General features: G+C 46.9%; 1 protein-coding gene across 14 annotated transcripts in view; it reads right to left on the reverse strand.

Moving 5' to 3' along the window:
- INPP4A (inositol polyphosphate-4-phosphatase type I A) overlaps window positions 1-15,430 on the reverse strand; it is a 179,162-nt gene extending 163,732 nt beyond the window's left edge. For all 14 annotated transcript variants that reach the window (XM_073239970.1, XM_036994610.2, XM_036994608.2 and 11 more), the window contains exon 1: window positions 15,173-15,430. The gene's annotated coding sequence lies outside the window, so the exon portion shown is untranslated. The remainder of the gene's footprint in view (window positions 1-15,172) is intronic.
- Between the last annotated feature and the right edge of the window lie 934 nt (window positions 15,431-16,364).

Consider the following 16,364-nt stretch of genomic DNA (forward strand, 5'->3'; position numbering starts at 1 on the left):
AGGGTCTCCTCATACCATTCAGAAGGCTGTGGAGTTGCTTGTCACTTAAAACAATAACAAAAAGGATTCAAGCAAAACAGAATAAAAAGTTTTTTTAAAGTCTGAAGAAGTTCCCTTGTGGAAAGAATGAAGTCCCAAACCTTGGGACTTGACAGGCCTTGGGCCCCTCTGAGATCTGGCCCTGCCTCTCCTGAGCCTCCTCCTAATGCATTACTCCCAGCCACCTCCCACCCCTGCCACTTCTCTCTCAAAACCCCCAGCTCGAGCCATCACCGCCACCCTTGACACATAACTCCTCTCCCCATGAAGCCCTGTGATGCCCCCCAAGACCCAGGTGCACCCTAGCCCACCCGGCAGCTTTATCTGTTAGTACCATACTTACGCCCTGTGCATGGGGGAAAAAGAATTACTTCTAAGTTCATGAAATTTAGAGAGAAAAAATCCAAGATGACCAAGCCCTAAGGTGGCATTTACTCCCAGAAGAGCAGAAGCAGCCCCCTGGGTTCCAGCCAGCTGGATGAGCCAAGGGCACAAAATGCCCCTGCACAGGACAAGCTGATGGGTTTGGTTTTACCCTGAGAACTTATTGGGGCAACAGCTGTGCCACACCCAGGCTCTGGTCCCTCCCCCTTCTCCTAAGTTAGACTGAACACCAGCTTGACTTCTGGGAAATGGGCTATCTTCCCAGGAGAGGCTGAGGCTTTTCCTGCACTTTTGACAACGATGTAGTAGCTGTGTTCATTCATTCACTCAACAAACATTGATTATACACCTATTTTGTGCAAAGCTGTGGGAAGCTCTGGAGATACAAAGAAAACTAAGTTATTCTCCCTGCCCTGGAGGACACTTACATCTTATGATACCCCAGATCCATTATGTTCACTGGGCATGCCCCCAGAGAATAATCTTCACATTTATAAGTGCCACTGTGGGAAACTACCCCACACACACACCCTGATGCAGTAAAGCAGAATTTAACATTCTAAGTGATTCCTCTAGATCCTTAAGAAGTTACAGTTAAGGAGGTACATTCCAAGGAGGACAAACATGGGTTGCCAGTGAGCCAGCCACCCAGCACTCCACACCCCTGCCCTGCAGGGAACCCACCAGTGATTATGCTACTTTGATGCTGTTTTGTCTCTTGGCAGCTCAGAGCTCAGCCCTTCCTCCTAATAAGAGTTGCCTGCACTCTTTTAACTGCACGGGGCACCCACCCTCTCCGCCGGTCACTCAACTTGGGGGCAGAGGTGGTCGAGACCCAGGCCAGGCAACTGGAGGCCGAGTCCCCAGCATTAGGGTGAGCGCCTGAGCCAGGTCCACAGTCAGTGGAACTTCCTCCTGGAGCAGCCCACACCCGTGCCATCCACCTTGTTCCCCCACAAGCAACACCCCCAAAGGATAGCACTCTGCCCAGCGCCCGTGATCCTGACCTCGGACCACGTTCTGTGCCCATGGAGGTCCCACTGGCACTTCGGTGTCTCTGGAGGCCGTCCTCAACTCCAATGTTTCCCAAGTGCCTACTATGTCTCTGGCAGGGGTACCACGCCAGGGGTCGCACACAGTGCACTGACAGCCACCTTCCACAGCAACAGTGCTGTCAAGAACTTCTGCCTTCCCTGCCACGCTGCACTGACAGTGCCTTCCCCTTTAAGTGTGTGAGATGGAACACGGAAATCAGAACCACTTCCCTCCCAGTCAGGGACTCACTTTGTGCAATCACACTGCATACGTAGAGTGTCCCCACAGTCTTTGTTTCCCCTGAAAAACTATGCAGGATCCGGTTCCCTGGGGCCAGATAGCTCACTACCCATAGCCCCTGGGGAAAGGGCAGGCAGGGCCCAAATAAGACACGGACCAGCACACCCATCATGGGGGAGGAAAGGTGGGTCTATGAAGTTTGATGGTCATCTCCCTTAAGTAAAATATTTCACTCTCAAAGATCAAAAAAAACTTTTACTGGGAAAGACCTGGACAGCAAAACAATCTGGAAGACAATCACCAGCTCAGGCAGGAATGATTCACACTGGGATACAAGGAAGGATGCCCTGTTCATTCATTGCCTGCAGTAGCTACCCCAGGGTACAGGGAGTGAGAAAGGGCCATTTGATAATCCTTGCTTTTTTAAAATGTGAAGTTAAACATTTTTTAAAGGCTAGGAAAAATTATTACAGATTGGCAAGTTTTCATCATTAGTTTTGGAAACACAAAAAGTAATTTCATTATTTTAGAAGCATGGACTCAGGAAGCATTTCTCTATAAGGATTCTTGAACACATACATGTCTATACCGGTAACTCCCAGGGTTTCCTGTCAGCCAGAAAGTAAAGCAGGACTCCTCTAGAGACCTCAACTACCTGGAGTTAATGCATGTGAGTGGTGTGTGTGCGCACTCACAGGTGCCCAGGATTGGGGTGGAGGGAAGTTGACAGGAGAGATGGCTTGGCAGCTTTACTCAGATGTACAGCAGACAGTGCTAGTGGTTGGCAGGCACAAGGCGGGCCCAAACTTCTCCTCTCCATGCCTATTACTGTTCTGACATCTGAACATTGATGAGGCTTTCTTTTGAGTGTAGGAATTGCTAACACAAATATCCTTCTTAAAATACAGATGCCTCAAAGAGAACACATTCAATTTCGCTGACACATTGAGCAAACTGGTTATTAGATCCCTTCCTTCTGAGTAAACTGGTTTTATAATGATCCCTTCCTTCTGACAGAGAGCAAACACTCAGATCACCCTTCTGAAAAGAAGAGCAGGGTGAGGAGCTAAAGAGGCAGGACAGATTATCAGACTCTCGTGCAGCTCCCACACTTCAGGGAGGGGCCCTGTCTGCAGCACATTCAGCTCAGGGTGAGGAAGGACAAGCCGCCCTGCAGGACACAGTGGGGAGAAGTTCCTCCTCCTGGGCACCTCCACTCCAGCCCACTCCAGCCCACCACCGTCGGGCATCTCAGTCAGAGCTATGCCTGGGTATCATACTCTGCTTGAAATCCCCCACCCCAGAAGCCCTTCCCTCTGGACACACCAGGGGGACTACTGATGGAAATAGCTTCAGCACCAGCCCTAAGAAGGTGGATTAGAATTCTACCATTTTTATTCTTTAAAAGAGGAAACGAAGGCGCAAAGGGATCAAGTATGAAAGCACATGTGGAAGTAAGAAACGTCTCAAACTCTGGAGTGTTGTCAGCTGCCCACACCTACAACTTCCCTGGAGAAATTTCCCCAGCATTCTGCCAATATTTTTCCAAGAAGCACAAAAGCTCATCTTTCAAAAAAGATAACCTGCAGGAAAGATGCAGCTAGGTGCCTCCCATGTCCATCTGCCCTTTCTCCTTCGTCAGGCCCAGAGGTCTCAGGTCTGCCTTCCCCAGCCTGCGGTCTAGAAGGCCCACTAGCTGGCAGCACCCCTACCTGCCATCCTGGACATAAGGCCCTGCCTCCCACTAGGAATCTAGGAATGGCTGGGCACAGGCTCTGACTGCCCACCTCCACTCCAGACCTCAGCACATGAGAGAGAAATAAGTGCCTATCTTGATTAAGCTTCTTTCCCTTCAAATTTTTTCTATAGTACACAATCAAATGTTAATCCTAACAATTTTACCATTCCCCACTGATATCCAGTGGTGGAGAAATCACTATCTTGGAATGCTGAGAGCTTGGAGATGAGGAATACTGTGTTAGACTTAAGTTCATTAACAACCCCACTTTTCCAGAAAGAGATGTTTAAATATGCATTCTCAAATTTACCCAGGGCTCCAGGCTAGGGTGAGTACATTCTCAAGACCCTATAAGCATAGCAAGATTCATCTTACTGCAGAATTATTTTATAAAACAGGTTCTCCCTAATGTAATCAACATTTATAATCCTAAAAAAGTTTACCAATCTTACTTCTAGGCCTGTCTGAGCAGCAAGGTAAAAAAGCCTTAATGCACTGAATTCCTATTTACCACCCCAAACATTTAATAGCTTGGCTTGCATATCAGCACAGGCAAATCTAGGTTGTAAGGTAAAAATAGCCCCTATTTTTATTCATTATAGTTAGTCCATTAAATTAGGTTCACAATCTATGCCCAGGCTGCTAGCTGAATGAAAAACACTGGTCCAATCCTTAACAGTTTACCTAGCAGCCAACCTATAAGTATGAACACTGGTCAGAGTCTGTGATGCCCAATTGCAAGGAATGACACCATGATTACTGCCCTGCCATTTGATCACATCTCATGTATTTTGAAATGAGTCCAATCCACCAGAGTTTAGAACACTTCTTGCTATATACAGAAGGGCTGAGGCTGTGCTGGATGCTATAACAAGTGTGCACCTGCACACCAGACAGGGTGGCCTGAAGCCCTGAGAGCATTAGGGAGATGGCACATACAAGGACACTGCCCAATACAATAGTTCAGTCCCCAGTGCAAAAGGCCAGTGTCACCCCAGGCTAGAACCTGATGATTAGCTTTAAGACTAGATGTTTCTTAACAAACTAGTCGGTACAAGAGTGGTACTGCTGTCACAGAAGCTTCCTTCCTCTTTGAGTCAACCCTGCACATACTGCATCACAATCCATCTGCTGGCTTTTCTTCTCTCTTCAACCAATGAGGTTAACACTGAGCTTGGTATACTTGACTAATTAAAGAATGATTAAGTAATTAAGTTGCCTCAAAATGCAAAGAGGTTCCTCACTCCAGTAAAGTTATTCAAACACCATACAGTTGGAAGACCCCTCTAATGATAATCACAAAACACTGCATCTTGTGCTATTGCTGGTACAATGCCAAGTATTTGCAAGACATGTGCACTGTCAGGTAAGACGGGCTCCTGCTGGCATGGGCTCTACAGTGTTTCAAGAAGAAAAGACCCAAACGGAGAATGTCAAGGCTTTTAGCAATGGCAGCAACCCCGAAACATGCTCAGGACTCTTCTTGAAGGGACAGCACTCAGACAGATGCATTCATTTGAAGCTTAGTCATTTTCTTTTCTTTTTAATCAGTTTCTGCTTGAACTGGTAACTTTAAACTCACGTACCCTTTATGTAAAAGGCCATTAATAACTAATAGTAAATAAAACAGGGCAAAAGTAGAGTAGAAGGAGGTCAGAGAGAGGTAGCAGAGAGTGAGGAAAGGATGTCAAGCTGCCAAAAAGACAGTCCGGACCTGAACCAGCTGAAAACTGTGTGTAAGTTCTCAAGGGAAAATACCAGGGAGCACTGAGGGCTCCATCAGTGCTTGGGAAAAGGCAAGGATTTGGGCTTCAACATAAACCCTGCTGCAAAAGGGCCTTAGAAGAAGGCATGTGGGGATGGGGTACAGGGTGGAGGAGCCTGGGAAAGGCACCGATGCACAGCCTCAGCCCTTCTATAGCAAGGAGTGTTCTAAACTCCGGCGATATGGACTCACTTCAGACAGAATTAGATGAGACGTGACCGAACTGCAGGGCACGGTGTCATTCCTTGCTGTTGGGCACCACAGGATCTGATGCCCAGGAAGAGTTTGGTCTGTATAAGGTACAAGCAGCCTCAATCTCCACGGACATCGGACATATCCACAGTACTCCCGCGTCTCCAACACCAAGTGTCTTTACTCTAGTAAGCTACTGCTGAATCACTGCAGAGAGGACAGAAAGTGAAAGAGCAAAGAGGCAGGAGTGTGATTTCCAAGGCCAGAGAGTAAAAACATACTTCCCTAAAGAGAGACTGTGAGTGTGTCTCATCCAGTGCCAAATGAATCAAGAACACACGACACTTTCCCCACGCAGCCCTCGGGCACTACCACAACCCCATTCCACTGTCAGATGAGAGGCTGAGGAAGGAGGCAACGAAGGGGCTCACCTCCCCTGAATGAATGAGCAAGGAAGGAGGAGGTAAGAGTCAGGTTTGTCTTCACAATGTCACTGACACGTTGGGGGCAAAAGACACATGTGCCCTTCTCTCCCACTGAGGTGGGCATGAGGAGTTTCCCTGAAGCCAGTCCATTTACCCATCTCTCTCTCCTCTTCCAAACCAGAGGAGTAACAATGTTTGGAGGATTCTGGGGTATCCTGACATTTCTTGGCACATAGCCCCATCTCAATTAGGCTCTATCGAGTATTCCATTGTATCAGCCATTTGATTATCACCCCATTGTGTAATGTGACAGTCAAAGCAATGAATAAGAAATGTGAAAATACTCAACATTCTATTGTACAAAATCACAAGTTTTTAAGTGCTTTTAAGAAGAATTGTGTCAGTAAAAGATTTAGCTGGGTAAGTGGCCACCTGACTAAATATTTATGAGTCCAGGCCCCTCCCACTTTCCTTTTCCCCCTCTGCCCCCATCCTTCTCCTATAACCCTTACTGGCAGTCCCCTGCCTAAGAGCCTCCTTCCTCTGAAACATTTCCCCTCAGAGGTGACTTGGGCAGAAGTCAGAGATGGGATGTACTCTAGCCTTTCAAATACATTTTTTAGAATAGGAGTACCCTAGGAAAAACAGAGTTATCAAGACTGTAAAGTTGACAGAGATCCTGAGTCTCCTGCAGGACAGTAACTCCCCATATGCACTAGTCATTACAATGCACAGCTCTCTCCTGCTTATACTACTTAGTCTGCACGAACCCCTCCAAGCCAGCACATTCCCCATCCCATAGATGAGAAGGTAAACTGGGGTTCAAACCCAGGACTTCTTCCCACAGTCTAATTTGTCCCCCTCAAAAAAAAGCAGACACAGACACACCAAAGACATTACTGCAAAGGCTCTGTGACACAAACCAGACTAACACCTGCATTAAATAACGGGTATCGCACCAGTCCCAAAGGCAGCCAAGGTGACTTGTGTGTTGTCCTGCTACTGTTAAGCCCCAGAGGACTGCAGTTAGGAAGCAAAGGCAGGGAGGGCTTCAGTGGGGCCCACCTCATAAGGCATCTCTCTCCTCCTTCTCTATCTTTCTCTTCCCCACCCCGGCCCCCACCCCTCTCTCTGTAGGCAGATATGCTGATCAACCCTGTTAGGAGAAGGATGGGTCAGGAATCCAGAGTTAAATTTAAACCTCTGACCAACTGACACACGCCTTGCCACTGTCCCCCACCCCTCAGACTGGCCATATGAGGGACCCCCAAAACCATCAGGATGATCTGGCCAGGTGGTCAACGCAACAGACAATAAACCAGAGGAAGACCACAAAGTTTAGACCTTTTTTCCTGCTGTCCTCATGGGCTCCAGCTCCACCCCACAGGCCCACACTGTCTTAAAGCAGTGATTCTCCATCTATGGAGTCAAAGGCCCTCAAGGTTCCAATGGAAACCACAGGTCCTTACCCAGGAAAAGACCCCAAGTGTATATACCCGTCCAGCATAGCCCCCTCCCCCTCTGCCCAATCCTTGAGTTTGACACATTTCTACCAAAACCCACAGTAAAAAATATGCTTATTCTTCTTACAGGAAATATACTTAGATACTTTCTATTTTATTTCAAGGTAATTTTTAATGTGGTCTATAACCTCAATTTGATTCCACAAACCACTCCTGTTTGAACAACACTGTTCCAGACCCTTTCTTGCCTCTCTGCTATCAGGGGCTCTTCCTTCTTTAGCCACAGGCCACTGATGCAGTAGAACTCAGTTATGAGACTGTTCCTAAATAACATTTTTATATATTAAGATGAACCTTTAAAGTCTTCCAAAGTAAAAAAAAAAAAAAAAATCTAGAAATACCTCAGCTCACCAGTTCCAGGAACATTTGGAACAGTGTGCTATTTTGATCTCATAAATCACACCTTGGAGGTAGCTATTTTACTGGACCCAAACACCAGATTGGAGCTGTACTTGCGAAAGGGACACCAAAGCAGGTCATATTGGGCAAAGCCAGAGAGAGCTACAAACTACCAGTGCAAGGAGTCCCTTAGGCAGTCTCCAGGCCAATTCCTTACATATTTCCCAAGCCCCTACTAACTGTTCTGCTATTTTTTTCTAATTCAGCAAAGAGTAACAGAGTATGCAAACCCTACACATCTGAACACCCTTCAGAAATGGCTTCAGAAAGTACATCTTCAAGGCCAATCCAGATCCTCAGCAGCAGCCCCACAGACTCCATCTCTGCTGGGCCAGAAGGGAACCCAGGCCCAGGGGGTCATCAATGCTGCTTCCTTTAGTGCTGAGTCCCACAGGGAGGATGTGAGCCAAGCTCAAACAAGCTGGAGCAACTGCAGGCATGGCAGCTGGGAAATTTAGCTGGGATGATAAACTGGGGCACAGGCTGGGGTGCGGGGACTTCCCAGGCTCCTTAAACACCTGCCATGCCTGTCATTCACATTCACTCTCCCTTCTTCTTATTCTGGGCACTGTCCTCTATGGACTCAGGAACAGCCACCTGGTCTCCAACTGAGGAGTAGAAACGATCTGTTCTCACACTTAACCTTGCATCAGTCACCTGGAGGACCTGTGAAAAGTCAGATCGCTAATCCCAGAATTTCAAACCCAGCAGGTCGGGGTGGGGCCTGAGGCTGCATTTCTGACAAGCCTCAGGCAATGCTGACTGCTGATCTGAGGCCCACACCAGGAGGAACACAGCTAATCCAGTCAACACACAAACCCTCACAGCCTCATGTTCGAGTCCCAGGGAAGCCACATGACCCTAACTGCTCACATAGACCAGAGGAAGGGCTGGTAGGCACAGTGAGACTGGCTGGTGTGGCTCCTTCGTTGCTCCTGACAGGGATGGAGCATGGAAATCCACAGTCCCACTGACCCCAAGGACCATCCCAGTCATGAAGAGAATGACTCTCGGATGAAACCAGCAGTGATGGCTGGAGAGAGGAGAACCTAGGTCCTTGCTGAAATTATGAAACTCTTAATAGAGTAGGACTCCAGTTCCGTGAGACAGTAAAAGTCCTTGCTGTTTACTTAGCAGCCAAAAGCATGCCCACTGACACACCCCACAAGCCAAGGAGACTCGAGCTAGGCATCCCTGTTTCCTAATAGGACCCTGTTCCCCAGAACACACACCTACCTAAAGAGTATTTTCTTCACACTTCCAGAATTTGTAAACCTAGGTCATCCTCAAAAATTCTAATTAATGGGGGTAGAGAATGCACCAAATGAAATGCAAGCAACACAGGACAGGGAAAGAAAGGAGCTCCACATCCTAGAGAGAATTAATTTTATCAGGCAGCAGCTGATATCAGCTGTCAGAGAGCTATGTAGAGGCGTGGGGGCTGGGAGAGGAAGAGAGGCAGGGGATTTTCAAGAGACCTGCCCAGTAAGTGCACAGGAGGGGCACCAGAGGAACCCAAGGCGAGGAGAAGTCCCAGATGTGTGAGGGAACGGCGCTGAAAGAGCCCCAGGATGGAGGCTGGGAGTCACTGGATGCTTTCCAACTAGAGGGGCCCCCTCCTCTCCCTCCTGAGGACCAGAGGACACCCCTTGTCTTGCAAATAGGTTTCAGCTCCAGGCAAGTTCACTATGGATTCAATGTGACCAAAGAAATGATAGTACAATGTTCTTGGGGTGAAAGGGTTTATACCCAACTTTATTTCCACAGCAGCAGGTCAATCACTAGAATCCCGCCTGCTCAGAGCAAGTCTGCATGCAGCAAGCCAGTCTCTGCCTCTGGGCCTCTCTGCCGCACAGCCATCCTCTGGGCCTCTGTCCTCAGCATTGCCACCACTCCAGCCTCTGCTCTGCTCTCCTGCAACCTTGCAGCTGTGCCACCATGTCACCCAGAGCACTGGGCAGGGCTCTTTATATACAGTCAATAATGACACACTGACCACACGTGTGTAGTGAGTTAGCCAACCAGGGCCAGCTGAGAATCCTGGCCACAAGAACCTTCACTTTATCCACAGCCCTCTTTTCCTGACACTATTCCAGAAAATGGACACCTCATTTTTAACACCATAGTATGACCCTTCCCCACTGGACACTTCCTGCTTCTGAGGCCTTCACCAAGTCAATCTCACAGAACAGACTCCCTATTGAAAGGTCTGCAGTATCTCACCTGCCCCAGGTTAGTGAATGAGCACACACTAAGGGCCAGCTGGGCTGGCTGGCAGGCGCATACTGGGCATGAGCAAGTGGTGTAGAGACCATACAGACGAGACAAACACACATGGCCCCAAGGCCCTGGCTTCCCATTTCCCAGCCAGGTAGGGAAGGTGAAGAGATTAAACCCAGAGAAAATGCTGCTTGAATTCCACCTGCCTGAACGTGCTCTATAGTCTACTCACTGTAAAGGTCTACATTCCTGAGGGCTTCAGGTGCCATTCCAAGCACTCAGTGGGACTCATCTGACTCCCCAACAAGCCTCCAGGGTTGCAACTACCACTAGCCCAGTTTTGCAGATGAGAAAACCAAGGCACAGAAAGATCAAGCTACTTGCCCAAAGTCACACAGCTACTTGGAAGCTCACAGGGAGTTTGGCTTGAGAGGCCACAACAGTTCCAGGAATAAAATAAATGGTTTTGAAAGATGTGTATGCTCAATAAACAGGATTGAGTTTCGATGTTCCTTAAATACTACAATTAAATTGTTGATAGTGGGGACTCCAGGTAATTAATTTTCATCACTACATTGTTACAGCAAGTAAAGTATTTATTTACAAATCCTGTGACAGAAGCTATGTGATTTAATGGAAAGGGCACTAGATTCAAACAGATATGGGTTTGAATCCCTGTTCAACCTGTTGCAACCACTCTTAAAGGGTGCCTTAACCATGTCCCACCTCATCCCCTCCCAGGACCTTGAAGAGGATGCACATGGACACTTGGCAAAGCGCCTGATATGTAAGGGGTGCTCAGAAAATGTTAGTTTCCTTCTCCCTTAGGATGAAAAACACATCACGCTTAAAGGAAACTTCTAAGTCTGCCAAGAATAAAGTCCAAAGTTACAGTAACTTCCACAATCCAGTAAGATAAAGAAAAACCACCTAATGAGAAAAAAAATGAGCAAAGGATATGAACAGGTAATTCACAGAAGCTAAAATATAAACTAGAAAGAGAGGCTTTCACTATTTTTGGTAATTTTGGGAATGCAGTCAAAATAATTCTTCTTTATCCATTATGTTGGCAAAAATTAATAGATTTATATTCTTCGGTGTTGGGCAAATTAAAGGGAAACAAGCCATTTCACACACTAATGGAAGGAGTACAAAATGACAAAGCTTCTTGAAAGTGAGGGGCAATTTGGTAAAGCTCTCCATTTAAAATTACTTTTTGACACAGAAATTCTACTTCTAGGGATCTAGAAGACTGAATTATTTGAAAGTATTAACAATGACATGGCTCACAGACTCTCCACTATTTTTAGAGCAGAAAACTGAAAACATCCTAAATGTCCATCGACAAATGGTTAAATAAATTATAGTACACCCACACTCTGGAACACAGACCAAAAAAAAGACAAACATTTCATGTCAGTGCAATAGCTCTCCAGAACAGAGCATTAACTTTAAAAATCAAACCAGAGAAAATTTTGTATAATGTGTCTGTCTACATTTACATTTACAGTGACAGCATTTGTCTACAGAAGTCCTTGAAGTAGCAACACCTCAGATGCAATGAACACACCTAGCACCCAGATCTTGTTTTTAAATACTATTCTCTCTGGAGAAATGGCTGATTCCAGGGTTGCCAAGCACAAGTGGAGTCTTGAAGGTTTTCTGCCAAAAAGTTTAAAAGTTCTCAAAGAATGATGAGGACATGTCATAAGGACCTAAGAGCCAGCTTGAAGGGGCTTCTGCAGGCCAAGTCTGGGAGGATTTAAGCAACAAAACGAAAAATGAGAGTAACAGACAATATTGCATCAATTGCATCAAGCAGGAATTCATGAGTGCAGAGATACAAATAAAAGAATAGGGGAGAAAGAAAAGTTCTTCCTTTCTGTACAAACCCACTTTATAAGTGTAGAAAGAAATACAGAATTGCAAAATCACTAACCAACTATCAGAGTAACTGACTCAGATAAGAATCATCAATGGATTTTGAACTAGGGGGTGAAAGTATGAAGAATAATAGTGTATTTACATAATCTCAGGTTAGCTTGCTATTAGATACATATTAATTACAAAGGGAAAAATGATAACCTTTCTGTAGGGAGATTTGGCAGACACCACCTTCATCAAGTGATCAAAGTAAAGGAGACCAGTGAATGGGACTGATCAAAGCACATGCTTCCTCCTGATAGGACACACTAAGCCAGCTGCACCATCGCCTCTGTGCTACACCTGCCCAAAGGCCATAATCTCAGTCTAATCATGAGGAAACCTCAGGTAAACCCATATTAAGGGACATTATCCAAAAAACAGGAAGCTGTCTTCAAAAATGTCAATGTGATTACATACTCAGGAACTATTCCAGATAAAAGGAGACTAAAGAGATAGGACAACTTAGCACAATGCATAATCTCAGATCTTCTTTTGCTCAAAAGAACATTATTGGAAGACCTGTAGGATAAATGATAGTGTTGTACCAGCACTTACTGTCCTGATGTTTAATACTTGTACTGCTGTTCTTATTTAAGAGAATATCCTTGTTTTTAGGAAATATACAATGAAGTATTTAAAGGTAGAAGGGCATCATGTCTGCAACTTTCCATTAAGCAGCTCAGGAAAAAAAGCAATCACACACACAAATCCAGGAGAAGAATAAAACAAATGTGGCAAATGGCAACATTGGGAGAATCTGGGTAAAGGGTATCTGGGAACTCAGGATTATTCTTGCAACTTTACAGCACATCAGAAATAATATTTTTAAAATGTTAGGAAAGCAAGATGTGTATGTGTATACAGATATAGATAATTTCCAGGAGAGAGTAGGTTCATGATGGCATTCTCCTTAAAAGCTCTAAGAAAAATTGCAGCAAGCCTGCCCTGGTGTTAACATTGGTCTCCCCACAATATGCTCTCGTCACAGAGTGGCTGTCTCAGGACACTGGAGAAAGCGGTTATGAAGGATCTCTCAAGTTCCTTAACCAAGTTCCACCAAAGAAGCACCAATACAATCAGCCCTCTTCGTTGCACATTTATGCTGCTTTTCCCTTGGTGAAGCCCAGGCATCCTGATACCATGAGTAGCTGATGATGCTACGGGGACTTTTCTGGAATACGTAAGCTACAAAGGAATTTTTCATATAAATCAGAACCAGTCTTGGTTCAAAGCCTCCCCTTCCACTCTGTCTTACTGGATTACTGGGATGTTAAGCTATGGGGATTGGGAGTCAGTTGGGCCCTGCACCTTTCTGTTCCACTCTCCAGGTGCATTTGCAGATTTGCTGGCTCCGGAGGATGCTCCCAGTAGGCAGCTGGCTAAAGGGCCTTGCAGGGTCAATAGTTTTCTCTGTCATGGACATCCCTTCTCTAAGACATTCTTTTCAGTTTACAACAAGCTCTCACATACATTATTTTATTTCACCCTTTCTTTAGAGTGATTTTTTAATCCCAATATTCAGTTTAACAGCAATATGACAAATATTGTTTCCCTAACAATGGAATAAACTGTTATGTCTACCCTCAACTTAAGTCTAGAGCAGATCAAGTCTAGTGAAAAATAGAGAAAAGCAGCTACTAGAATAAGCACAACCAATTCTGTTGCTAAGCACAGGAGAAATACAGCTCCGTCTCTCCGCATCCATTCAGCATCCATTCATGGAAGCCTCATCTTCAGGGCATGCCCTCCCAAGAACTTTGGCTTATTCCTTCAGAGGCGTGTTTACAAGACACTGCAGGGATGGAGGCCTTGTGGGGCTCAGTTCACACACAAGGCCACCCATGGGACAGCATCCTGGTCTTCTGACACCTCCTCCAGCAGAACAGCCACACAGATCTTGCCACGTGAGCACCACCATTTGTCTTTCTTCAAAGTGACCAATGAACAGAGTCCTCCAGAAGTAAACATTTCAGGAAAGAACCCCCAAAACAAAGGCCCTAGCCTAGATAAAAAAAAAACAAAGTCCCTACTAAAGAAAGCCTGTTTTCAAACCAAAGAAAAATTAGACTTAATTATAGGACAACCTATAGCTATTCTATATGCATTTACTAATGCCAACAGCACCTAGATTCCAAAATAAACTCGGCAAACTGGGTTCTGCTCTTGTCTTTTAATGAGAGAACTGAAAAACAGAGTTAGCAAGTGACAGATTCAAGATTCACACCCCGTTTCAGTTTGTTATGTCCCCAACCCCACTGGTTTGCCCACAGTCCACACACTCACTGTGAACGAGATGAAGCAGGCAGAATTTCATGGCAGCATTCAAACTGCCACCCCATCCCCTATTCCCTGGGTTTAGATGCCCTAAAGACATTCTACTCTTAAGCAGCCTCCCAGTGCAAAACCCATTCAGTGGCAAAGCAAAGGCAACTACACGGGCTTTACCACTGCCTATACTTTCCTCTAACCCAGAAGAATATTTTCATGATGTGTCATTATGGATGAACTCAGGCCAGGAGGAACACATCATTATGTAATGACAGAGGACAGGCAACAAGGAGGAAGGGAAAACCGAGCCCATCACCGCTCCCTTCGCCCACGACGACATAAATTTACCTTTGACATGTTGAGCGTTTCAGTCTCCTATGGCCTACACGTTCATGATTGGCTTTCCAAGAGCCCATCAAAGATCCTTGCAAATTTCTCAGGCCTCAATTAATTCACTAGCAACGCCAAAAAAATAAAAAATATAAAATGCAAAGATGCCTGAAATACTGTCGGGGCTATGGGCCGGCAGAAAAGGGAATAGTTGAGAGGTTGGAGGAGAGATTTCCTGAGATGCATGTTTGTTTTTCCTCGGTTATGCTTACACCAGAAACACAGGCAAGGCCTTCGGCGTCTGGAGTCACTAGACCCAGCCCTGGGGACGCTCCAGGCAGGCGCGAGACCTGGCCTAGGATCGCCGCGTCCCGCATCCCGGCTGCTCGCCCCCAGCCCCCACTCCACAGGCCCCTCAGGCCCAGACAGCCCGGCCCTCATCTTGCCAGAGGTCGGCCAGGGTGGGTAGCCCTCCAGAGCCGCAACCGCAGGTGAACCCCTAGGCGGTACGATTTCCATGACAACCGCGGGCGCCGTCCCCATCCGGCGCACCGATACCGGGATGCTCGCCTCGCCTCGCCTCGCCTCGCCTCGCCCCGCCCCGCCCCGCCCCGCCCCGCCCGAGGGCACCCATGTCCCGGCTTCCCGCAGCCGCCGCGTCCCGCACCCGCCCGGCCAGCCCACCTACCTGGCGCGCTCCGGCCCGAGGCTCCCGCGCCCTGCTGCCCCGCCGTCCTCGGTCACGGCGGGCCGCGCGCCCGAGCCCCGCAGCAGCAGCAACGCAGCTTTGTCGCGAGTTCTGGGCTACGACCCGGCTCCGGGCACTGGTCCTCCTGCCCCGGCCCGCGGCGCCCGCCCCGGCCGCGAACCCTTCGCCGGAGCCGCAGCCCAAACCTCGCCGCTGCCGCCGTCGCCGCTGCCGCCGCCGCTCAGGAGGCCGCGCGCAGCCCCGCCCTGGCCCCGCCCCCCCGGGCGCGCATGCGCGCCCTGCAACCCGACAGCACCGCCCCATCCTTCAGGTGCGCCTGCCCCGCCGCTGATCCCTGGGCGCGAGCTTGTGCTCCAGGGCTCACGGAAGACCCCACTGTCAGCTGTGACAGTCGCCTGGGAGGAAATCATAAACTCCTGGACCTAAGTGAACGACGGCCTTTTCGCCTCACCGACACTGAGGCTTCTGAGGCCCTGACACATCGCCAACAAGGCGGTTCCGGAGGAGCGCAGTGACCGGGTGCAGGTGGACGCGTTCCCTGGGAGACGTTGAGGAGACATGGTGCAACCCAGAAACAAGCACAAATTAAAATCCTCTTTGAAGAGGCAAATAAGCAAAAAGAAGACACGGCTAACATCCTTCCAGATCTGTTCTGACATTGCATACATTTATAGACTCACTTAAAATCAGCTCCTTGCACTTCTCCCCCAAAGTCCTGTTTTTCCATGGGGAGAGAAAAGAGTCAAGTTTTGAAAGAAACTTCACTGCAGTATGACTTTAACCTTAATATTTCTGCTTGAGCAAGGGGAAATACTGGACTGAATATAACCATTTATTTTATACGAATTTTATCAGAAAAAAAAATTTCTCCTAAAAATTTCTTAAGTGATAACTATTTTAATTCAAAAAGCCAGAACACTTCTCAGAGTTCACATCCCCCAGGTATAAAAGCAATAATTTATAATTTGCTTTAAAAAGAAGATATTAATCTTTTAGAAATGAAAATTAAACAAGAATTCTCTGATCTCATTTTGAATTAGATCTGAGCCTCCCCAAGTCACAAAAAACTAAATGCAGACAATAGTCTGGAATAAAAATAAACAAATATAAAACTATTTTTAGAATTTTCTTTTCTGACACTTTATCTCCTCTCTAGTAATTTATTAACAAA

This window comes from Manis javanica, chromosome 1 (assembly GCF_040802235.1).
Source record: "Manis javanica isolate MJ-LG chromosome 1, MJ_LKY, whole genome shotgun sequence".
Lineage (NCBI taxonomy): Eukaryota > Metazoa > Chordata > Mammalia > Pholidota > Manidae > Manis > Manis javanica.